This window comes from Leptinotarsa decemlineata, unplaced genomic scaffold (genome assembly GCF_025532065.1).
Source record: "Leptinotarsa decemlineata unplaced genomic scaffold, Ldec_3_MD MMD2_tig00026347_RagTag_RagTag, whole genome shotgun sequence".
Taxonomy (NCBI): Eukaryota; Metazoa; Arthropoda; class Insecta; order Coleoptera; family Chrysomelidae; genus Leptinotarsa; species Leptinotarsa decemlineata.
This window is the reverse complement of record NW_027412698.1, coordinates 2,569,701-2,595,210: the sequence shown is the minus strand read 5'-3', so window position 1 is coordinate 2,595,210 and position 25,510 is coordinate 2,569,701. Positions and strand designations below refer to the sequence as shown.

At 32.7% G+C, this 25,510-nt stretch overlaps 1 protein-coding gene and 1 pseudogene across 10 annotated transcripts in view; both read right to left on the bottom strand.

Annotated features, from left to right (window-relative positions):
* Positions 1 to 15,625, bottom strand: part of LOC141486245 (bifunctional phosphoribosylaminoimidazole carboxylase/phosphoribosylaminoimidazole succinocarboxamide synthetase-like) — a 23,323-nt gene extending 7,698 nt beyond the window's left edge. Inside the window, exons 1-4 of one of the 10 annotated variants that reach the window (XM_074183973.1) lie at positions 15,580 to 15,625; positions 3,209 to 3,445; positions 3,050 to 3,154; positions 249 to 387 (exon numbers count right to left, since the gene is read on the bottom strand). The gene's annotated coding sequence lies outside the window, so the exon portion shown is untranslated. Of the gene's footprint in view, positions 1 to 248; positions 388 to 443; positions 724 to 3,049; positions 3,155 to 3,208; positions 3,555 to 5,138; positions 5,278 to 5,988; positions 6,122 to 10,763; positions 10,922 to 11,305; positions 11,417 to 15,579 lie in introns of those variants that run through there. The other 9 variants (XM_074183975.1, XM_074183976.1, XM_074183985.1 and 6 more) reach the window with 9 other exon arrangements.
* LOC141486178 (multifunctional protein r-like) lies at positions 11,463 to 25,510 on the bottom strand (annotated as a pseudogene).

The window sequence follows — 25,510 nt, the reverse complement described above, 5'->3', positions numbered from 1 at the left end:
CAGTTGGAACCATGAAAGAATTCGCATACGACATCAATTTATGCATCAGATGTAAGTCCACATTACGATTTTGAGTCGATTTCATAAAATTCGTCAACACTTCATTAATGATTCTTAAAAACCTATATTACATTCTATTTTTAAACTCCCATACCTAGTAATTAAAATTTTCCAGTATGCGGAATATTAGACATAATCATTCCCAATTCGAGATCAAAATGTATAATTACTGTATAAAATTTACTCACTGTGAAATATGAAGTGCCTAGTTTATTAGTTGTGGAAACAAGTGAACAATGTAAAGTGTCAAACGGTCATCGCCATCATCCCAATATTAGCTCCCTCTGATTGAATACAAATGTAAACTGTTTGTCTTCCTTTTGTGAACTGTAAAAGAAAAGGATGCTAAATGTATTCAATCGCTTATTTTGTTAATGACCCACATGAATACTTTTATCGCCTCAATTGTATTGGTCATTAGATGAAGTTTCAGATATTTGCAGTTAATTTTGGTTAATTTTGAAACAGCACCATTGTGTCATTGATAGTTCAATTGCTAAATTATTTTCGATAGGGAAATGAAACCATACACTATGACTCAACATTTCCCAATAATATTTGATATAGTTGAGCTGGTAGTAATAACTTTGATCCAAATTTCTTCAACGTTATTATAACATTCGTTCAAGTTCAAAGATGTTTATTTGTTTTAGGTTTTGTTAGTTTTCGGTTAGTTGTTATCGGGGGGGGGGGCCTGCTATAGGCTCATTCCTCTTCAGGGTTAACCATCCCTTCAAAAAATTAGTATATATATGAAAATTTAAAATAAGAGTTCAGGAATTTTAATTATATCTTTAGTTAATAATACCACTGGCAGAATGTGTCGAATGGTCCAATAGCTGAATCATGCGGATTAATTCGTGGACTCATATATGAATTTGAGAATTCGTCCTTTTATCATGTGTTGTTCAGGTGGTACCAACAAACATAAACACATCAATGAAGATTTCTTTTTTTGAATTGAAGGGGTTATATTTTTGGAAGTGATTAATTTTTGGCTTTCTACTACTCCATCTTGATACAAAAAAATGTGGGAATCTTCCAAAGAAAGGAAAGAAGTAATAAATTTTAAAATAAGTAACTCTATACATGGATGTGTATGTAGATCATGCAAAGAAGTTACTTTCAGACACAAACTGAAAGAAAGCCCTCCTAAAACAGTTACTTTCATATAAACATTGAATTACACGAAAAAAAAATCTTTCGAAACAAATACTTTTATATGAACACTGAATTACTCAGAAGATACTTTTCTCTACTCAGTTTGTATTCCAAACATTCGTTATGGAATAAAATCATAAAATCAACTTGGCTTGGAATCTCTCAACTTTTTAATTTAATTTTTATATTTTTGTTCAATTTGTTCCCTTTTTACTTGTATTTTATTTCACCATTAGTGAAATAAAATACAAGGTTTTTTTTGCCTAATATAATTGTTTTTTCAGCTACTCATTTTTATTATTGTTCTTTAATTGTTTAATTCTTTTTTTTAGTTCTTTCACGGATTTCATATCATTTTATATAATATCAGACAATGGAAGTCCGAACTAATGAAATTCATTAAAATATATGTTTTATAAAAATGTGATTTATTTTACTTTTCACTCATTTCACTTATATTTCATTGTTTTCAATGAAACTCTCTTTGGGTATTACTCACAGTTCATTTCCACTAATCAATTATGTTTAACATAACTTGTCGATTTGACGTTTTCTATAAATTTATTCAACTCGTTTCGAGTGATTTTGAAATGTGAAAAAACGACAAAAAATTACTGGATCTAGTCTTGAATCAGAATTTGTACTTGCGTTGAGTGATTTCCAAGTTGAAAAGTGAGGAAAAATGATTGAACCTTGCTTAGAACTGCCGAATGATATAAAAATATATTTATAAAATTAACGAAAACAAAACGCCTTACTTCTCGTAAACAATCACATGTTTTATTTTTTGTAAATGATTACGGAATATGCCTTTTATAAATATATGTTTATATCATTCGCTGATTCTTGTCTCGGTTCAGTGATTTTGTCATACCTTTCAACTCGGAAATCACACAACACAAGAACAAATTTCCATTCAGAACTCTTACTTTATCTCTTCTGCCTCTATGAAATCACTCAAAGTAAATGGAGCAAAATGAATGTATAGAAGACGCTAAAGTGACAAGTTATGTGATGAATAGCATCCTTGATTAGTGAAAATATTTGTAGATTCAATACTTTATTATTGAAAAATAATGAAAACAATGTTGCAATGGAATTAGAAAAAATCTTGTATGTAATACGAAAGGATTTCATGGGCACAATTTTAAACTTTTCGTAACTCTTTACATAAATAGCTATTCCAGAAGTATGGCCAAGCATATAATGCATCAAATATACTAATTTCACAAACCTATTCTGATGAAAAATATAAATTCAATCTTTTTTCACGATTCTACATTTTTTAGAATCACAAACTAAACTGCAAACCAAATAAACCTAAAATGATATTGAAAATTTGCACATCATTTTCGTATTTTCAATTTTTAACGCACACGCCACTGCGATCTTTGGCCCCGCCACTGAGAAACGAATGAAACCAGCGCAGCGTTGCCAAGTGATGAACAAGCGAATGTGGGCATTCAATAAAAAATGCTGAATCTTATTCTCGTCGCACTTATTTCAAGTGCTTACTTCCACTACTCGCCAGCAGGGGCGTGCATCTTTGAGAGAGTGAAGCAAGAAGAGAGATGAAAATATCATTGACAGATAATAATTTGGTCACGTGCTCCCACGGTCTCTTAATAAAAAAACATTATTGGAAAAAAGTTCAAAGCTCAGTTGACGCTTCTTCTGGTCAGTCAAGAAAAATATAACATAAATTTTGCTCAATAGGAATCAATCTTCCAACTTTTACAGAACATATAATTCAAATTGAAGAGACGCAATTCCTCACAAACATTCGAGATAGATTGTTCAGTTTTGATTAATCAGAAAAAATACTCACGTCAACCCCATGCTCGTTATAAAAATCTGCAGTTCCTAAACTGGCATACAACTTATAGACCCTCTTCTGCAGTGACCTCATAGTAGGCAACAACTGCATTTTGTGCTAAAAAATAAATAGTTTACTTTTGGCCTAGCCTTCGGATGAAAAAAAAATCACCTTAAAACTTCCTATGGAGAGCAATATAGATTTTTGAGGTCGTTATCTTTGGTCGTTTAACATAACTATTGATCTCAGGTAATGATATACCCAAAGCAAATTTGGCTGCCATTAAGGCTAAGGGATATCCTGTAGCTTTACTAGCCAAGGCACAGCTACTGGAAAGTTTCGCATTTACCTCGTTGATGTAATATTCTTCAGAGTGGGGATTCAGTGCATACTGTATGTTTCACACACCTACAACACCGAAATGCCGGATGACATCGATTGCTGTTGTTCGAAGCATATTATATTCACTATTTGTGGGCGTCTGACTCGGAGCTACCACTCAATCAATGAAAGAGGTAACCCAGTGAGTGTTTCAAGGAGGCATAACCTAGCGCCTCGAGACTTCAAATAAAAAACCTTATATTCTATTAAATATTAAAATTAAAAAAAAAATGTTGATATCAATTCAAGCAGCAGCAGCAGAAGTCTGAAGGGAATTCTAAACAAAACATTACTTTGGACAACAACTTTCTAGAAGTTAAAAAAAGGCGAAATAACAGACTTGATAGGACAAATCTAGATATTGAGAAATATAAGATTTAAATTTGAAATACCACAGGAAAGGTAACCGGACGTCATCGTGTGAGAAAGAACTTTGTACATAAGAGAATAGAGGATATCAAGAAAAACCATCAGGTCGGCCTATACCGAACATCATGTATAACTAATGTCTTCCGTGGCATTGTTTTTATGTTTACTCTATTCTCATTTAAGGGAGATATTACTTTAGACATGCATCTAGATGGAAATAATGAAATAATTAAATAAAATCAAATCTAAAATGTTTAAAAATTTACCTTGATCGTTTTCGGATACTGGCAGCGAATATACAATTTTTCCTAAAATGGTTCCCTTTTCTCTGATCTGTTTTGTTGGCTGCCTAGTGTCTATTCTTTGAATAGACATTCTAGACACTCTCCTTCCTCATCCAAGCAGAAAGAGTTTGGTTGTTACGCCAACTACTCGGAAAGTCGCAGTGTTCGTCTACAACAATGAAGCCCATATCGATTTGACTCGAAAAAGCTACAGAAATATTCAATTTTACATTTTTCAGATACACGAATTTGAACTTTCAAGATTTTCATAGTGATAACTTTAGAAAGTAAATTATTTCCATATATTCTTGCATTGCATGAATATTGAGGTACAAATTTTCAGTTTTCAAAAGTTAAAAAATTTAATTTTTCATCCTCTAATATATAAAAAAGAATTGCTGTTCGTTAGTCTCTCTAAAACTCGAGAAATGCTGGACCGAATTGGCTAATTTTGGTTTTGAATAATTTGTGTTAATCCAGAGAGGATTTAAAAGTTGAGTAAATATGAAGAAAGAAAAGTAATAATAAAAAAAAAAACTCAAAAACAGCTGGAACAATTTTTAAGGATTTTGGATTTGTCTTCATCAGGAATAGAAAAATTATTATTGAAATATCATAATTCGTTAATAAAAAACATAATTTTGAAAAACTCAAGAACGGCTGGACCAATTTTTATGATTTTTGTGTCTTTTTTGGGAATAAGTTAATAATTATTGAAATATGATATTTCATCAATAAAAATGATTGTAATAAAAGAGGCAAAACATCAGTAATAATAGTGACGTATTATAATAAAACGCAACTGATAGGTCACATGTATATCACAGGGTGCCAATTCCCATTTATTTTATTATATACCAATACCATTCATTTTATTATACTGATTAGTTTTGTATCAATATTAAAATCCTAAATTTGCTCATTCATCGACTGTTAGGCGGAACGACGTTCGAGAGTCTGCTAGGTTTTTATAAAGATACATCAAAATATATCATGAAAACGTGTCACAGGGCCCGTATTCCATGATTTATTTGATTTGGATAATTCTTGAGTGTCTATATACGTACTAGGGAATACCAGTATCGTCTTTTGTTGAATCGGGAACACCATAAAATCCAACAATAGAGTGTGTTAAGACGAGACTTTGTTTGTGGTAGCTTGGGTCTGTTACAGATTCTGGATATCCCACCATACCAGTTTGAAATACTAGAAAAAGGAAAATTATTACGAATACACCATCAAATATGTTAGATATGTGTTTACTACAACTTTTGATTAAAGTATGCAATGCAGAATTTGAAGAAACATTTCAAAATTCACATTCTGTTTTCAAATACGTATCAACTCAGAATATATTTCAATGAAACTGTTAGTTATATAAAGTTTTCAGTGTGTAGTTCAATATAACAGTTTCAAAAGATGGCCGCGAAAGCCTAAATGTCTTATACAATATATCTCAATTTTATGTGTATATGCGACTGATACTCTCCTCTGCTTCAAGGAGAGGAGACTAGAGGAGGAACGGAAGGATTTATCCCATTGGCCTGATTGGGAAAAAACAATTTCAATTGAATAACCATGATATAAAAATCAATGCAGAATGCTGCATTAATTTAAAAAAAATATGTTCTTGGAGTATACATAGAACAGTAGAAAAACAGCGACCTCTTGCATGTATATTTTGAACTGAATATATGAATAATATTAGTAGGATTTGCAGGATTTAATCTATGGGGTTCGGTAGATAAAGTCATTACAAATAACGTAGTTGTACAAATATCTTTTTGTGAGTGAAGACTACTAAAAGACATATTTTTGCCAAATTCCTGCCCTGTATGTGTACATTTCTCGAAATGAATGTTTACTTGTTTACAGAATGCTATATGTATTCAATCGCGAATTTTCTTAATGACTCACGTGAATACTTTCATCGCTTCAATTGTATTGGTCATTAGATGAAATTTCAGCAATTTGCAGCATTATTTAAAAAACTTCATGAAAGTTTCATTTATCCATCTCATAAGGTTGAGCAAATCTATGAATAGGTATACTAAAATTGATCAGGAAAATATATATAATACAGTATTCAATATTTAACAACAAAGTTACTTTTCAAAAAACATGTTAGTGTGTTCAGGAACTAATTTTATGAAAGAGGTTCATATAAAAATAGGTTCGGATAGGTTTTGTTTCCAAGCTACAGTGGCTTTTTTATCATTTGATTTGTTTTCGAAACTAGTTTTGTTTTCTATAAAAATTAAATAGAAACCAACATACAAAAGTTACTGCGTAAAATCAATGTTTAAAAAAACTTTTTTTTATCAGTAATATGTAATATGTCGTATTTTACAGGTTGCTACAGGTAACTGAGACCTTAAACTGGTTCCATTGTTAGAATTAGAGATATGTTCCAATGATTAATTTTGAAACAGCACCATTGTGTCATTGATAGGTCAATTGCTAAATTATTTTTGATAGGGAAATGAAACTATACACTATGACCCAACATTTCCCAATAATATTTGATATAGTTGATCTGGTAGTAATAACTTTGATCCAAAATTTTTCAACGTTATTATAACATTTGTTCAAGTTCAAAGATGTTTATTCGTTTTAGGTTTTGTTAGTTTTCGGTTACATAGTTGTTATCGGGGGGGGGGGGCTGCTATAGGATCAGGGTTAACCATTCGTTCAAAAAATTTGTATGTATATGAAAATTTAAAAAAAGAGTTCAGGAATTTTATGTGATGTCTTTAATTATATCTTTAGTTATGTGATGTCTTTAATTATAACTTTAGTTAATAACACCACTGGCAGAAGAACGCCATTTGCGGAAAATCATCTGTGATATTTAATGATTGGGCAAGTTCTTGAATAATGTGTCGAATGGTCCAATAGATGAATCATGCGGATCAATTCGTGGACTCATACAAGAATTTGAGAATTCGTCCTTTTATCATGTGTTGTTCAGGTGGTACCAACGAACATAAACACATTAATGAAGATTTCTTTCTTATTAGTTATTAAATGTCAGAAATGATTATAAATATTCATTTGAAAGTATTACAACATTTCACCAATTACGAATCATTAAGAGCCCTATGGAGTGGCGGCGCCATATTGAAAATCGCGAAAACACTTTGTGAAGAAATGAGATGTTACATAAAAAATATGTAGGAGGGAAAGTTATCGATAATGTAAAGAAGAATGTCGGTAACTCATTGTTTTCCATTTATTCTTCCAAACATGTTTTCAACTTCTTCACCAAATGAAATATGAAATAATGTTTAACTAATCTATAAAACGTGTTTTCCCCATCAAGTGCTGCCATCTAATAAAAACTGAACCCATTTTAGAGCAGAGAAGGTTTTAGCAACATCGCTCTTAGCAAAGCACCCGTCGAGTGCAAATAATATCAGTTTGATGTTAGGGTAATTGGTTTCTACAAGTTTCAACTTTTACACCATTCAATCTCGTTTAATCAATTTGGTCATTTCTATATCTTCATAAATATATGTTATATATTATAACATATATTTATGTTAATGAATAAATAATAATAAATAGATTATAATTTATTCTTCGTATACGTTAAACTCCACTCTTTTGTTCAGTTAAGTATCATATTTTTATTTTCCATTTGTCAACTTCACATGAATAAAGTCGATCATTACTTTTTCCATCTGCTATTTTATTTCTATTGAAATTGATAATGAATAAGTTTACCAAAATATTAGTGTTCCATCTTTAAAGATTCTCTCACTTTCATTTGATTTTTTTAGTGTTATTAGTTTATTGTATTTTATAAAAATAAAATTTATGTTTGTTTGAAGGTGATTGACAATGTTTCATGATGAATTTCATTAGTTCGGACTTCCATTGTCTGATATTATATAGAATGATTTGAAATCCCTGAAAGAACTAAATAGAAGAATAAAAAAATTGTAAAATAAGAATAAAAATGAATAACTGAAAAATCAATTATATTAAGCAAAAAAAACCTGAAATGAAATAATATTGAAATAAAATACAAGTAAAAAGGAAACAAATTGAACAAAGATATGAAAATAAAATTAAAAAGTTAAGAGATTCCAAGCCAAGTTACTTCACGACGTTTCGATTGTTAGTATCCAAAATCGTCTTCGGGTGATGACTGGACTCATTCCTCCGTGAGCTGACTATTTATAGGACTTATGATGTACTGTTTGGAACCTTTGGTGTAGTAATGAATATTACTGGAGTTTTTTCCCAACACCAAATCATTATTTTCACACCTCGACACGTGTTTCGATCACCAAGTGATCATCTTCAAGAGGAAGATAATATCTTCATCTTCAAGAGGAAGATAATATCTTCATTTTCAAGGGGAAGATATTATCAAGGGTTAGCCTTGCAAGTATTTCCAGTTCAATTCCTCTTGAAGATGATCACTTGGTGATGGAAACACGTGTCGAAGTGTAAAAATAACGATTTGGTGTTGGGAAAAAACTCCAGTAATATTTATTTATAGGACATTTGAGTACTTTCACTTACCCCTGCTTTCCTTTTTCCGCTTCACTGGTTTAGTGGGAGATGACCGTTTAGCAGGAGTTAAGCATTTTTTGTTTGATTATGGGTTTCCATATGTTGTGTATCTATACGCTAGCTTGGCTGAATATATTGTTGGATGGCATGTATGCGGCTTCTTTGAAGTTTCTCCAAAACCAATGTTCCTCTTTGTGTATGATCTCTGCTTGGGACCATTAGAAGTTATGTTGTTGAGTCTAAACATGCTCTGCTATTTCTGATTTGCTGGTTTCCCCTCACTATGTGTGTTTCTTGTGCTCGGCAATGCGAACATACAATAGCCTCTTAGTTTCACCGATATAGGATTTTCTGCACTCCTAGGGTATCTTGGAATCGCAGTTCGCGTTTGGTGGCCTGGTCGTCTAAGAATTGAAATTCGTTGCAGGCTTCCTTCTCCAATGTGAAAGTGATGGAAGGTCTTACGCTGTTGTTGTGTTTCAGGAAATCGTCTAGTTCACCATTTCCTTGGTTCCGTATTATGAAGGTGTCATCAACGTATCTCAATCAGACAAGAGGTTTCTTGTGGGCTTCTTCAGTGGCCAGAGTTTCAAACCACCCCATATATATGTTGGCTATGACTGGTGAAAGTGGCGATCCCATTGGCAGTCCCTCATCTTGTGTAAAGAACTCGTCCTTTAATTGGAAATAACAGTTTCGTACACAGCATCGTAGCAAATCCATAATTACTTCTATAAGTAAATTCGTTCTGTCTTTCAGGTCCCCGTCTTCGGATAGCTTCCTCTGTATGATTTGGAGTGCTTCTTCTACCGGAACGTTGGTATAAAGGCTTTCCATGCCGAAACTGATTGTTTTAATCTTCATATGTGATTTCAATTGCCCCTAGTAGTTCGACAAAATGCCTTGAATTCTTCACAATGGTAATGATTGTATTATGGGGAGTGAAACTCTAGACAAGTCTTGTGTAGCCGAGTCTCTGGAGCTGATGATCGGTCTGAGCAGGACGTTCTTCTTATGGACCGATCAGTCATCACGACTGTTGATACTAACAATCGAAAAGTCGTGAAGTAAATTGGCTTGGAATCTCTTGACTTTTCAATTTTATTTTTATATTTTTGTTCAATTTGTTCCCTTTTTACTTGTATTTTATTTCACTATTATTTCATTTCAGGTTTTTTTTTGCTTAATATAATTGTTTTTTCAGCTATTCATTTTTATTCTTGTTCTTTAATTGTTTAACTCTTTTTTTAGTTCTTTCAGGGATTTCAAATCATTTTATATAATATCAGACAATGGAAGTCCGAAGTAATGAAATTCATCAAAATATATATTTTATAGAAATGTGATTTATTTTACTTTTCACTCATTCTATGTTATATTTTATTGTTTTCAATGAAACTCTCTTTGAGTATTATTCACAGTTCATTTCCACTAATCAATTATGTTTATCATAACTTGTCGATTTGACGTCTTCTATAAATTTATTCAACTCGTTTCGAGTGATTTTGAAATGTGAAAAAAGACAAAAAATTACTGGGTCTAGTCTTGAATCAATATCTGTACTTGCGTTGAGTGATATCCAAGTTGAAAAGTAAGGAAAAATGATTGAACCTTGCTTAGAACTACCGAATGATATAAAAAAATATATTTATGAAATTAACGAAAACAAAACGCCTCACTTCTAGTGCAAAATCACTACATGTTTTATTTTTTGTAAATGATTACGGAATGTGCCTTTCATAAATATACTTTTATATCATTCGCTAATTCTTGTCTCGGTTCAGTGATTTTATCATACTTTTCAACTCGGAAATCACACAACACAAGAACAAATTTCCATTCAGAATTCTGATCAGTCATTACTCTATCTCTTCTGCCTCAATGAAATCACTCGAAGTAAATGGAGCAAAATGAATGTATATAAGACGCCAAAGTGACAAGCTATGTGATGAATAGCATATTTGATTAGTGAAAATATTTGTAGATTCAATAATTTATCATTGAAAAATAATGAAAATAATGTTTTAATGAAATTAGAAAAAATCTTGTATGTAATGCGAAAGGATTTAATGGGCACAAAATCAAACTTTTCGTAACTATCTATATAAATAGCTGTTCTAGAAGTATGGCCAAGCATAAAATGCATCAAATATACTAATTTCACAAACCTATTCTGATGAAAAATACAAATTTAATATCTTTTTTCACGAAGCTACATTCTTTGGAATCACAAACTCAACTGCAAACAATAGAAACCTAAAATAAGATTGAAAATTTGCACATCATTTTCGTGTTTTCAATTTTTAACGCACACTGCCACTGCGATCTTTGGCCCCACCACTGAGAAACGAATGAAACCAGCGCAGGGTTGCCAAGTGATGAACAAGCGAATGTGGGCATTCAATAAAAGATGCTGAACCTTATTCTCGTCGCACTTATTTCAGAGTTAGAGAGAGTAAAGCAAGAAGAGCGATGAAAATATCGTTGACAGATAATAATATTTCCAAGAATAAAAATATTCTTGGAAAAAAGTTCAAAGCTCAGTTGACGCTTCTTCTGGTCAGTCAGGAAAAATATAACATAAATTCTGCTCATTTGGAATCAATCTTCCAACTTTTACAGAACATATAATTCAAATTGAAGAGACGCAGTTCCTCACAAACATTCGAGATAGATTGTTCAGTTTTGATTAATCAGAAAAAATACTCACGTCAACCCCATGCTCGTTATAAAAATCTGCAGTTCCTAAACTGGCTTACAGCTGATAGCCCCTCTTCTGCAGTGACCTCATAGTAGGCAACAACTCCATTTTGTGCTAAAAAATAAATGGTTTACTTTCGGCCTAGCCTTCGGATGAAAAAAATTACCTTAAAACTTCCTATGGAGATCAAGATAGATTTTTGAGGTCGATATCTTTGGCTATGAGCTGCACGTTGAAAGGACCAGTAACCTCTAATGAAGCAGCTATTGACCTGACAATATTTTTGATTTTTGCCAAGGTCTCAGTGTTGATATCCTGAGGAGGTGTTACGAGCGTAGCATCTCCAGAATATACTCCAGCATTCTCAGGATGACACCTTCGTAAGTTACTGCATCAACATCTATTTCTTTGCTCTCCACCAAGAAGTTTGATATCACTACAGGATGTTCCTTACTGACGTCACTAGCTGCATTCAGGTAAGTTTCCAAATCCTGATCTGAGTGAGCTACATTCATTGCAGCACCGCTGCCCACACAGCACTAGATATTCATGGAATATTCCCTGTATATCATAAAACGAACGTATATATTCCAAATATTCATAGAATATTCTTGGAATATATACATGCCTTTAGAATATTCATAGAATATGCTTGAATGAATATGGCAGGATTATTCCCGAAAGAATGTGCATAGAATGTCTATAAATGGATTATTCTCCCTTGAATATTCTAAGAATATTGTCGATCGAATATACCATATGATATATTCTTAAAATATATCCCTACGATATATTTTGGAATATTCTATACAATGGAATTTTGAATTATCTTATAATAACGTATCCAAAAATTCAATATTATTAAAAACAAAAATATTTGAAGATCTTAATCGAATGCATAACCTAATGTATATAACCCTGATATTGTTAACCAGTTTTTGAACTCAACGCAAAGATTCTGGATGAATTGCTCCAACAGCAACTGTTGGAAACGACAAAAAAATTTGAATGGGCCAATAAATGAACCAATTGCATCAATAAATTGGTTAATTCTCATCCTATTTGTCTTTTTGTATTTGAAATTATTTAATTAAAAAGCGAAAAATCCTGGAAACAGAGAAATGGGGAAGTGAATAATTGGAGTAAACGTTTCTCATTGGTCAATTGAAGTGTAGCGCGCGACAGTCGAATAAGCTCTGTGAAAGCGGCTGTCCCTTAATGCATGGTACATTTGCGTTTGCGTTAAATTCGACATTTGATTCAACATGGCGGTTGACGTTGCAGGTTCGCGTGTGTAATGCATGGTGTGTTGGTGTTATTATCAAAGTATAATTCTGTCACGTTCAGTGTACCATTTATAATTTGGGGTTGTCCAATTTGCAGTACAGCGAATAGTTTGATTTTGGATCTTCAAACAGGAGAGTTGCATCTATTCAGTCTTCAAGAAAAGTAAGTAAAATGCAATAGTATCGATAGTAAAGTCATGGTGATTAACCTACTATACCTCATTTTAGGTTCGAGGAGAGTTGGTGTGTGGGATTTTTGTTGGTTTGACTAAGTACATGTTTGAACTAGAGTGATTTCAGTTGTGTATCTTCAATAGAGAAAAGTAAGTGAATGACACATTCTTTTGTATCATTTGTTTTCATAATTTTTATCACTCCTTTTCAAGATAGTATCAATTTGCCCAAAAGGAAACAGAGTGGTACCTGGTACAGGCAGGTGCGCCAAGGAACTGAAAACGTAATGATTACTTTTCAACAAGACAATGCAAGTTGCTCTCCAAGTCATAAAATGTTGTAAATGTTCATGAGTAACCTTTGCGAAAAATATCTATTTGATTTTTATTCCAGTTTCATTGTGCCATTTTCAAATAGTGATAATGAACGTTAATGTACATTTTGTTCCAGGTATTACTATTGAAACACTGGCTGATGCATTGTTGGACAAATATAAGGAAAACTATTCTGGTAAGCAAAGTTTGAGTAACTTTAAGTAACTTTAACCCATCATACCACTCATTTTAAATACTTCATTTGTGGGTTTATTTTTCTAAGTGAGAAACCTAACCTAACCTATTTCTTGATGTAATACACTTTTTCTTTTTCAATGAAATGATATATTTATTATTTTTTAATTAGTGCTGATGAATTCACAGAGTTGTTATTTTAGTATATTTTTTAGTATACATTTGTTTGAGAGTAGGAACATCCTACTCATACATTTCTAATATTTGTAATATGACAGTATTCAGGAATATTTTATTCAGTGAATAAATATTTTGAATTAGATTTTTTATTTTCAATATTGGTTGAAACGTCAAATATTTCAGTGTACATTGTTTTTAAAATATATTTGTTTATGAATATTATGTGTTTTATTACTTGTGTGAATCTTGTATCAAAATGCAATATATACATGCCTAATAGCAGTTTCTCGTCACATTCTTGGAATATTCCAAATATTCCTAGAACATTCATAAAATATATTTAAAGAATATTCTATGGTGTTTCTCTATTGTATATTCCTACAATAAACTAAGAATATCCTGAATATTTTATGAATATTCCTCGGGTTCTATTCCTGGAATATTCTTAATAGAATATACCTTAGATATTCTAAGAATATTATAAGATATTCCAAGAATATTCCCAAGGAATATTCTTAAAATATATCAAAGGTTCGCCAGGAGCACTTCCAGGGAATATTCTCCAGAAGATATATATATATATATATATATATATATATATATATATATATCCATGGCATATTCATAGCATAATACAATATCCTTAAATGTATATTCATGAAATATACCTGGAATATCTATTGCTATGTGGGTGAGTAGGTACATACGAAGACCTGACAAGACAAGGATACTACTTCGTTACAAAAGTCTGCCGTCGATTGTAACTTAGTTAACTCTTTCCATCTCGATTGCATTAATCTAATTCTATCGAGTATTCGTGAGGACTTGAACCTGTTTTCAGCACCGACAATTCTCTCTGGAGAGGTGCCCGAAATCCTCGTCTACTGTCTATGCAAGTCTATGGCTATATTATTTGGAAGTCGACCACCTATTGACAAAATTATCCCACATGGATTTTCTATGTTGTATATGTCCATAACGACTTCAAAAATATATTACTTCAAAGTATAATCTGTCAGACATGTCATAATCTGTACTAACAGTCTCGGGGTAATTGTTTTCCATTATTGTCTTGCGATTTAGACATCTCATCTCTCTCAGATACCCGACAGCACATCAGTCGAATTCAACAGAGCTCCCGATTCGATAAACACCAGAACCGATCACCATCGTGTGTTCTTCATTGAAATCTAAGCCATGAGAAGATGCATTAAATGTTAGGTAGAGGTAATTAGTCGTGGCAGGCCAGTCTGTTGCTACAGCGTCGATTTGTTTCACAAAAGGTTTTATATTGAGTTCTTTTCTAGTACAGCAAGTTCTGTACTTTTAACGGCAGAAGCAATCTGTTTGTCTGAAAATCCAATTTGCTTAGCTTTCAGCAAAAGACCGTGCCTCAAACCATTTTGGTCAATCGTTTCAAGCAGATTATTATACTCTAGGATATTTTTCATTTTATGAAGGAACCATTTATCGATTTTGGTAAGGTCATTCAACTTATCTATAGAGGTGCTGCAAGTACAAACATTCTTTTATCGGTAGGCTCTTTCAATTCATCATCATTCAAAGGCTTCAAGTAGGGATCAAAGCCTGTCACATTCTCATCAACCATCCTTAAAGGTTTTTTAAAGGCTTCTTCGAAATTTTTTCCTACAGCCATCACTTCCCTCACACTCTTCATAGAACTACCAATTTTAGTGCTGACCCTGGAAAAGTTATGTAGATCTCACTTTGGTATTTTCACTACACAGTAATCGAGGTTAGGTTCAAAACAAGCAGTAGTGACGCCGGTAACAGAATGTTTGATCCCAAGTAATGCTATACCCAAAGCCAATTTAGCTGCTACATAGGCTAAGGGATACCCTGTAGCTTTACTAGCCAAGGCAGAGCTTCTGGAAAGTCTCGCATTTACCTCGATGATTTAATATTCTTCAGAGTGGGGATTTAGTGCATACTGTTTGTACACTCACCTACAACACCGAATGACATTAATTTCTGTTTTTTGAAGCATATTATATTCACTTTTTTTGAGCGTCTGATTCGGACCTACCACTGTGGATTCTCCAGTATGTATACCAAGTCGATCTACATTTTCCATGTTACAAACCATTATGCAATTATCAAAAGCATCTCTCACCACTTCATATTCAACTTCCTTCCATTCTTTCAAGGATTTGTCAATGTTCAGCTGACTGATAGCTTTCAATTCTTCCTTACAATTGGCGTATCCTGAACCTAATCCACTTAGAGAAAAAGTTGATCTGGCCAACACAGGATAACCCAACAGGTCGGCAGCTTCTAATGCCTTTCAAACGAATACTAGGAACAACCTTCTCTCCTATTTCAGATATTCTTTCACTGAACACTTTGCGATGATTGCCTGAATAGATGTTCCCAAAATTTGGCTATTATACTTTTTGAAGAGCCCTAACCTATCCAATTCGACACCGCAATTCAATCCTGTTTGTCCACCGAAAGTTAGGAGTATTTCCCCCGGTCTTTCTGAAGGAATTACTTGCTCTACATATTCCGGAACTAGTGGCAGGAAGTAAATTTTATCCGCTAGCTCTTTTGATGTTTAAACTGTGGCTTATTGGAACTGATCAGTGCTGTTTGGATGTTTTTTTCCCTGAGAGCGTTTATTGCTTGGGAACTTGAGTTAAAAAAAATGTCCAAAATATGTTTTTTCCATTAACCAGCTATCGCACCCCTATGAACAACAACCCTCACAAGTTGAAACTTGTACGTGTAACGTGTGATTCCTGACACGGGTTGGACGATAGCAAGTGAAAATCGAGCGTTCAGGCTGCGGCTTGAACCATCGACTCACACATCGGCCGATGTACTGAGTGAACAAAGCACCCACCCACGTCGCTAATCTGTGTAATTCTTTTCAACTTCCAAAAATACATCAAAGAACACTTTCGAGTGTTGCTGCCAGCTGTGTGTTCAGGGTGAAATCGTTCACTGAAGTAAGGAAGCTGACTATGGACTATATCTTCGTTTGTTGCATCGTTGGCATTTGAAAAAAGAGGCTCCAGATCATGAGGCAACCTTTTGACATCAATAGCAAAACCATGATTTTGAGGAGTAATGTAACACCTTCCTGTATCATGATGAATACCTGGTTGGTTGTGACCTCGATTACCATATCTGAAAGATATAAACAATGTGGATGAAATTGTTCAGTGACTATTAAGTATATCACCTACTTCATTTCAAAACTGGAACAGCCTATAGCTATAGACAAAAGTTGATGTCCTAGATAGATTCCGAATATTGGTTTGACCTTATTATTGCCTAGAACCGTATTGATGATAATGGTCCCTTCGCACATCTCTGGATTGCCCGGATCATTACTGAGAAAGGGCCCATAGTAGTCATCAATATTGAGTTTATGATTGCATGGAACAACGTCGACTCTTGCACCTCTATTTATCAAACATCTAATTTGATTGTATTTCAAAGCGCAGTCGACTGCACAGATCCTGGGTGTACCACTTGGGTTGTATGTGATGGGTTCCTAAAAAGAAAACCACAAATACTTGCCATTTGATTGCATGAGCTTGAATGTATGTCCAATTTACTTTTGAAGTCACAATTATTCATCTATACTTTTTATATATGTATATATATTCAATTGTGAATATTTCTGATTGTGTACTTATATGTGTATTTACATTTTATAATTTGATGATGCTAACCACAATCACTTTATATATTTACTCAATGTATCATAAATGGTGAATACATTACTATCATTATTATTATGGCCAATGAAAATGCTGTCAGGAATCAATAAATATCATATGAATATATCATATAAATAAATAACAAAGTATGTTCTGATGTTGACTTAATATGTTATTGTTGGTCCTGAAATATTGAGACTTCCTGAAGTATTTGTGATACTGGGGAATTTGTTGAACTTATTATGGGATTGTTTTCTTGTGACCATCTGTATAAAAAAATGTTCTTGTCTGATATTCTAAATTTGGTTTGAATGTGGTGCTTGGAAAAATATTTTATGAGTAGAGGAACTCAACATGTCCTTTATTTAAATGAGTTTGGGACAGGTTAATATAATTTACTTAAAATAAGGTAATTTTGTGTTATAAATTATGGTTTTTGACAATTTCGTTGAATAACCTGAAGATCTGTAAAGGATGTCATGATGTTATCAAATCTCCAAGAGATATTGACATTGTCACAATCTATAATATACGTTAAAAAATATATATAAAATACAAATATTGGTACACTAAAATCAACACAGACACATTGGACAAATAACAAGAGACATGTTAAAAAATCATAATATAATTTGCATGCTCTATAAAATCAAACATACAGTCTAAAATAGATATATGAAGATAAAAATAATTATAAATAATAATAGAGGTGTCGATGATAGTCAGACGATTTCAGAGAGATGAAATACATGGGTTTCTTAGCAAATTAGTACTCATATAATTCAGTTAAAAAATAGTTACTTATAATACTTGTAACGTTTCAACTGTCTACTAGACCATATGAGAAAACCTAAACATATATATGACAAATTTGCGAGATGTTCTGTATACGGCTTTTAAATCTGAGAGTATCATGAAAGAAGTAACCGAGTGGGTGTTTCAAGTAGGCAGCTTTCTAGAAGTTAAAAAAAGCCCGAAATAACAGACGTTGATAGGGCAAATCTAGATATTGATAAATATAAAATTCAAATTTGAAATACAACAGGAAAAGTAACCGGACGTCAAGCACTTTGTACATAAGAAAATAGACGAAAAAACCATCAGGTCAGCCTATATAGAAAATCATGTATAACTAATGTTTTTCCGTAGCATTGTTTTCAAGTTACTCTATTCTCATTTGAGAGAGATATTACTTGAGACATATTTCTAGGTGTAACTCCTGAAATAATTGAATAAAATCAAATCTAAAATGCTTCAAAATTTACCTTGATCGTTTTCGGATACTGGCAGCGAATATACAATTTTTCCTAAAATGGTCCCCTTTTCTCTGATCTGTTTTGTTAGCTGCCTGATGTGTATTCCTTGAATGCCTGCTACATTCTTCTTCCTCATCCAAGCAGATAGAGTTTAGTTGTTACGCCAACTACTCGGAAAGTCGCAGTGTTCGCCGACAACAAGGGATGAAGTCCATATTCGATATGATTCGAAAAAAGCTACAGAAATATTCAATTTTGATATTTTTCAGATACATGATTTTAAACTTTCAAGGTTTTCAGTAATAACTTTAGAAAGTAAATTATTTTCATATATTCTTGCATTGCGTGAATATTGAGGTACCAATTTTCATTTTTCAAAAGTTGAAAAGATGTCATTTTTCATCTTCTAATATATGAAAAGTAATTGCTGTTTGTTAGTCTCTCTAAAACTCGAGAACGGCTGGACCAATTTTTATGTTTTTTGTCTTTTTGGGTTTCTCTTCGTCGGGAATAGAATAGTAAATATTGAAAATGAAATGTCATTAATGAAAATAATAATAATAATAAACATTGGAGACCTTGGATTATCAAAGCGCCTGACGTTCGCTTTTCTTAGGTCGAGTGGGCTGTAGTTAGAAACTTAGTCTACCGCGGTCGCGTTATGGGTATAAAGATAGAGATTCCTGACACAAGGTGCAGGTCCTGTTGCGAGGCGTCTGAGACCCTAATGCACTTGCTATCAGCATGTCCAGCATATGTGGTCTCGGCCTATATCCATGGACATAACGCGGCCCTGAGAGTGCTATATTACCGTCTACGGCACTCTTACGGCATTGACGAGACACCGGTGTTGCCCTACGCTCCGGGGGATATTGAATCCGTTGTGGTGAACGAGAAGTGCCGAATTTATTGGAACTATTCGTTCCCCACCCTCAGGCTCATACAAGCTAATAAGCCTCGACCGGCACAGCAAGACGATATTTGTCGTGGAGTTTTCAGCTCGTGGCGAGACGAATATCGTCAGAAAAAAAGAGGAAAAACGGATAAAATATCGAGATTTTCTCTTCGAACTCCGCAGACTCTATCCAGATCACTCGGTCAAGATGGTTGTTCTGATTATTGGAGTACTTGGTGGAATGATGCCCTCTCTACTCTCAAATCTTAAAATCATACCGACTTGCCCTACTAAGGCAGAAATCTTAGCCGGAGAGATGCAGAAGGCTGTCATTCTTGGCTCACTGATACAGGGCACATGATTCTTGGACCCAATGACCACTAACCCCACGCCGTGGGGAGTGGTCGTTGGTTGATAATGCGGGAGCGCCCTCTCGAATGTATCGGGGCTTCGGGGAATAAAGCCTGACTAACGCAAACTATGGTTTGAAAAAAATAATAATGATGATTAAAATAAAAGAACTCAAAAACGGCTTAACCGATTTTTATGATTTTTGTGTTTTTGGATTTGTCTTCCTCGGGAATAGGAAATAAGTAATAAAATATGATATTTCATCAATAAAAATAATAATAATATTGACTGTTAGCAGAACGACGTTCGAGGGTCCACTAGATTTTTATAAAAATTAAAAGATCAAAATATATCATGAAAACGTCTCACAGGGCCCGTATTCCGTGATCTATTTGATTTGGATAATTCTTGAAGGTCTATATACTTACTAGGGAATACCAATCTCTTCTTTTGTTGAATCAGGAATACCATAATTTCCAACAATAGGGTATGTTAAGACGAGAATTTGTTTGTGGTAGCTTGAGTCTGTTAGAGATTCAGGATATCCCACCATACCAGTTTGAAATACTAGAAAAAGGAAAATTATTACAAATAAACCGTCAAATACGTGAGATATGCATTTATTTACTAAAACATTTGCTTAAAGTATGCAATACAGAATGTGAATAAACATTTCAAAACTCATATTGTTTTTTAATTTTTTTTTTTGGTGATCAATAGATGAAAAACACAATTCAGCATGATGTTTTCAAATACGTATCAACTCAGAATATATATCAATTAAAACTGTTAGTTATATCAAGTTTTCAGTCTGTAGTCTGTTAAAACATCCGGACCAGTACTGGTGATTTGAAAAACACCAAACCCTATATTCAGTTAATTTTGGAACATATCTTTAAAATCAGCCAAATCTCAGCTTTCTTTTTTGAAAGTTCCTTAAGTTTTCAAATTTCTCAAACATATGTCAAAGAAAATTCGAAACATTGGCATATGTCGAATGAATTAGAAAAACAAAGTGACTTCTGAAAATTTGCTTTATATATTTATATACCTACATTTTTCAAGTTTTCTTGTTATCTGTCGAAGAAATTTAAAATATAAAACAACTTTTGACAAGAAAACTGCTGCTATGATTGGTTTTGAATTCTGTAAAATTTGTTTTGAATTCTGAAGACAGATCCAGATTTGGGTATGTAAATTTCAAGATAAGTATACTAAGATCAACGGTTATGGACATACAGGATTGCTTACTTACATATATCGCCACGGTAAACAAGCACCAAGCAGATGTAACGTAACACTGGTGACACTTTCAGTAGCTGCCATAAGACTGTGTGTTTAATATTTTTCAAGGATTATTTTTGGACAGTATTACATTGTTTTTGTATATTTTGATTAAATTTTTATTTAACTATACTAATTAGGTTTCTGAAACATTGAGTTTGTTATTGTGAAAGTCATATTTATTGTAGTTTTGGGCATTTTTTAAACTGGTGTAACGAGTAGACGCCATATAAGACTCTTCTTCCATTTTGAAGTTTGTTTTTCGACATTGTGGAACTTGTTTTTTGAACATTTTTAAATTAAATTAAGGTAAAAATTGGAAATATTCACATTTTTGTAAGTAATAGCAATAATTGTTTAACCATTAAATAACCTTGTAATTTTTAGTTAAAATGTCTGGTCGTATTTGTGCAGTGTCAACTTGCAAAAGCAATCAATTGGCATTGGCACTATTACATCAGTGGTGTCACTGATGTAATATTTCACTCTTTTCGTATTGCTAAGGATATGATTTCTACAACTTTGCAAAAAGAATGGATTCGTCGCTGCAAAAAAGGGGATAAATTCACTCTCAAAAATGGATTTGTTTGTTCTAAACATTTTACAGAAAATGATTATGAACGAGACCTTGAAAATGAATTGTTAGGAAAAACTTATTCTATTAATTTACTGCTTAAAATAAATATGGATTTTTTATAGGTTCGCCTTTGCGTCGTAAATTTAAAAAAACTGCAAAAAGGGAAGATTTTCCTTTGAATATTATTTTTTAATTTTGCAAATAGAGAACAATTATCAGAATGAAATATAATAACTTAAAGGCTGACGAAAATAGGTCACTTAAAAAAAATGTAAACAATTCTGATAATAGAAAAAAAAATCGAAATTTGAATAAAGTAATACATTAGTCCTTTAAATTTATTTTTCTACATTCATGCAAAAAAAAAATAATTCGAATATATTTAGTGGATTAAGTAGTTCCTTCCTGCTCTAATGTAGTATTATAATATATTAAATTGTGGATTTGTCAATTTCATCATTTATGGAATAAAGTTAAAGTCAAATTATTCTATTTGAATTTCTCATTCTGTTAATGAAAAATAAAAATCGTATAATGTATTTTCTGTCATGTAAAAAAAGTTGTTACAGCTATAAACAATTTATTACTTATATATATTTTTGATCATTATTATAAAAGATGGTACAAAAAGTTATGAAAAAAATTTTTAGATAATATTATTATCTAAAACAAAGTTCATTACAAAATGTTTTCACGAAAATAATAAAAAACTTTCAGAAATAGCAAAATAGCTCGCCCTATCATCCACATAAGGAAAATTTGTACTTAGTATTAATCCATTTATACAAAGTATTTAATGTTATATACGTACGCAGTTACGTATCAAGAAACCCGGATTTCTCATTGAAGTTGATATTACATTCTGAAAATGATTGGAAAACGTGAGTTTTTGATCAACCAAAACCCCCACAGAATCACGGAATCGTTTGATTCCGTGATTCGCGTTAAACTTTAACCTTCTAGTACATAGTTGAATGTTACCGGTGATATTTTACGTTTGAATGTCATTATTTTACATTTATTCGTGTTTAAGTTAAATTTATTACCAATACACCAATTAGTCAAAGAATTTATGTCCACCTGCAAAGTGAAACAGTCTGCTTCATTTTGGATTTCACGATATATTTTCATGTCATCTGCAAAGAGAAATTTATGAGCAATGTCATTTAAAAATAGTATGAATAATAACGGTCCTAGATTAGACCCTTGTGGGACACCCGAACAGCAGGAGGATTTTATACCATCACATTCAAATGGTTCCTTGAACAGTTGTTTTATAACTATTTCAGCACAGTTTTTCACTTAAACTCATCTGTTCGAGCGTTAGTGGCATGATGAGGATAATTTTCGAATAGATTCTGAGTTGAAAACACTGTAAACAACGAAAATTGAGACCGTTTCACTTAAACACGTCCTTCTCACACGAAACCTACTGTACTATTGTACTCACTTACTTACTTACCTACTTCTCCGTCTATGGGTTTTATGGCCCCAAAGGAATGACCGGGAAGCAAAGTTCCATCTTCGAGCACTAAAAAACGAGGAAATTGTCAATGCCGTCGTCCATTTTAGCAAAAAGTGTAGAAAGGTTCATAGAGGCACGAGAAAAGCGATAACTGTGTTAACGTCGCCTGGCTTCGCAGTCACTACTCTTGTTGAATGGTGATTGCACGATTCAAACGATTGCTTGCTTTGATATTGTGTCGTAAATGATACCGGATAATCTCGTGTACAGTAAGTTAGGTAAGGATTTCTGAAGACCAGTTGGGGATTGAGAAGTTGACTATATAAACGAGAACTTTGATATTCTGAAATGGAAAGGTTTGGTACCTGACTGATAAGGTTCTTCGGCCCATTGTTTGTGTTCATTCATATTAGTATCTATTTTACCAAATAAAGATTATATTCTCTGTATTTTCGGACCTTGAAAAGAGGTGTAGCAGAAACAAATACCGCATTGCTGATTACAAAATACTAGGTATGTATTTTTTAATAACGAATACCGCAAACATATTTCATGATAACAAGCATTTCGCATTGTTTTTGGAACTTTGGAAAGATTTTCAAGGAACTGGGTATGAAGGTGGTTTTTAAAACAAGTCATACACTACATACAGAGCCTTTTAGGGAGTCCAAAAGACGAAGTCGAGAATTCGGAAAAGTTTGGAATTTACGAAATTAAATGTAAGGACTGCGATGCAAAATATTATGGACAGACCAAAATATCTATTGAAGTAAGATATAAGAAACACTTGCACACTTAAAATATGGAAGACGTGAAAAATCAGTAGCCGCCAATCATATTTTGCAACAAAACCATTCCATAGACTTTAGTTCATCAAAATTAGACAAGTTAACAACAATAGGCAACTAGATGCAAATCAGAGTGTAGAAATAAGTAAACGTAATAATATTATGAATAATATTATGCAATACCAAATAGCATACTATATATAGCTTCTAAAATAATATTATTGGATTTACTGTAATATTATTGTAAAATTAACAGATAAGGCAAATTGTAAAATTAATTTAAGACACCAAAGGTGTGGTATATCTGTAGGGTATACATGTATGATACACCTGTATAGATGAATAGGGTTAGCCTTGCAAGTATTTCCAGTTCAATCTTCCTCTTGAAGATGATCACTTGGTGATCGAAACACGTGTCGAGATGTTGAAAATAATGAAAAATAGTGGATCGTGAATCACAGAAAAAAATTTTTTCACTAATCTTAGAGTGCTTGTTCAGGAGGCCTGGCTCAAGTAATTATTCATTATCACTACTTATATGAGGTTGAAACGAAAATTAGTGGAAAGCAATTTCTTATCGAAAATAATGAAAAATAGTGGATCGTGAATTATAGAAAATAATGTTTTCTCAGTAATCTTAGAGTGTTTGTTCACGGGACCTGTCTTTATCTATAATTCATTATCAATACTTAAACGAGGTTGAACCGAAAATTTATGGGAAATGATTTTTTAATTGAAAATACTGAAAAATAGTGGATCGTGAATAAGAGAAAATTCTTTTTTCTCAGTAATCTTAGTATGCTCGTTCACGAGGCCTGGCTTAAGTTATAATTGATTTTCAATACTTATACGTGGTTGAAAAGAAAATTTGTGGAAAACGATTATTGATGGAAAAAAATGAAAAATAGAGCATCTTGAATGATGAAAAATTATTTTTTCTCAGTAATATTAGAGTTCTTGTTCACGAGACCTGACTTAAATTATGATTTATTATCAATAGTTCTCAATCATCATCAATATTTTTCATCAAAAATCGTTTTCTACAAATTTTCGTTTCAAGCTCGTATGAGTATTTATAATGAATTATAATCAGATGGTCATTGCTTTCACCCTCCATTTAGCTAAGGAAGGAAGCACCTGAAGAATTCACATTCTTCTAATTTATTTTTTTCACAAAAAAATTGAGTTTTTTGTTCAATGATGCAGAAATTGAAAGCCAGAAAACGTTTTCAATTCCATAAATGGAATTTGGAAATTCAAAGACTTATATGAAAGGATTTAAATCTACATGTTAATCAAACCACTTCAGAAAGTTTTAAGGTTATTAACACTCCTGCTTGTGGGTCGAAGTGAAGAAGACCAGGAAAAAATTACCAATTCAAATGAGAAATCGATAGTTCTTGCTTTTTCCTAAAATGTGTTCACTATGAAGTTCCTTATAATGACTCTTTTAAGTTTTCTTTTGGCCACTTTGTATAACTAGATACTGTACAACACGTACCACAAAGTGTTATTGGTGTTTCACTGTTGAATTAAATTATAATACAGAATCAACCGCAGAAATGTCAGTATTTTTTTATGAAATTAACGGAAACTGATATATAGATGAGCACTAGCGAGAGTGATATGAGAAGATTAAAAAATGTACGTGGAAACTTTACCTCTGATTTCGAACTGCTCGAGCTCCTCCGGGTAAAGCCGTCCAGTTTCTCTGTGGCAATTTTGCCTTGGGTATGTTCAGGATTCATGAATTGAAAAGA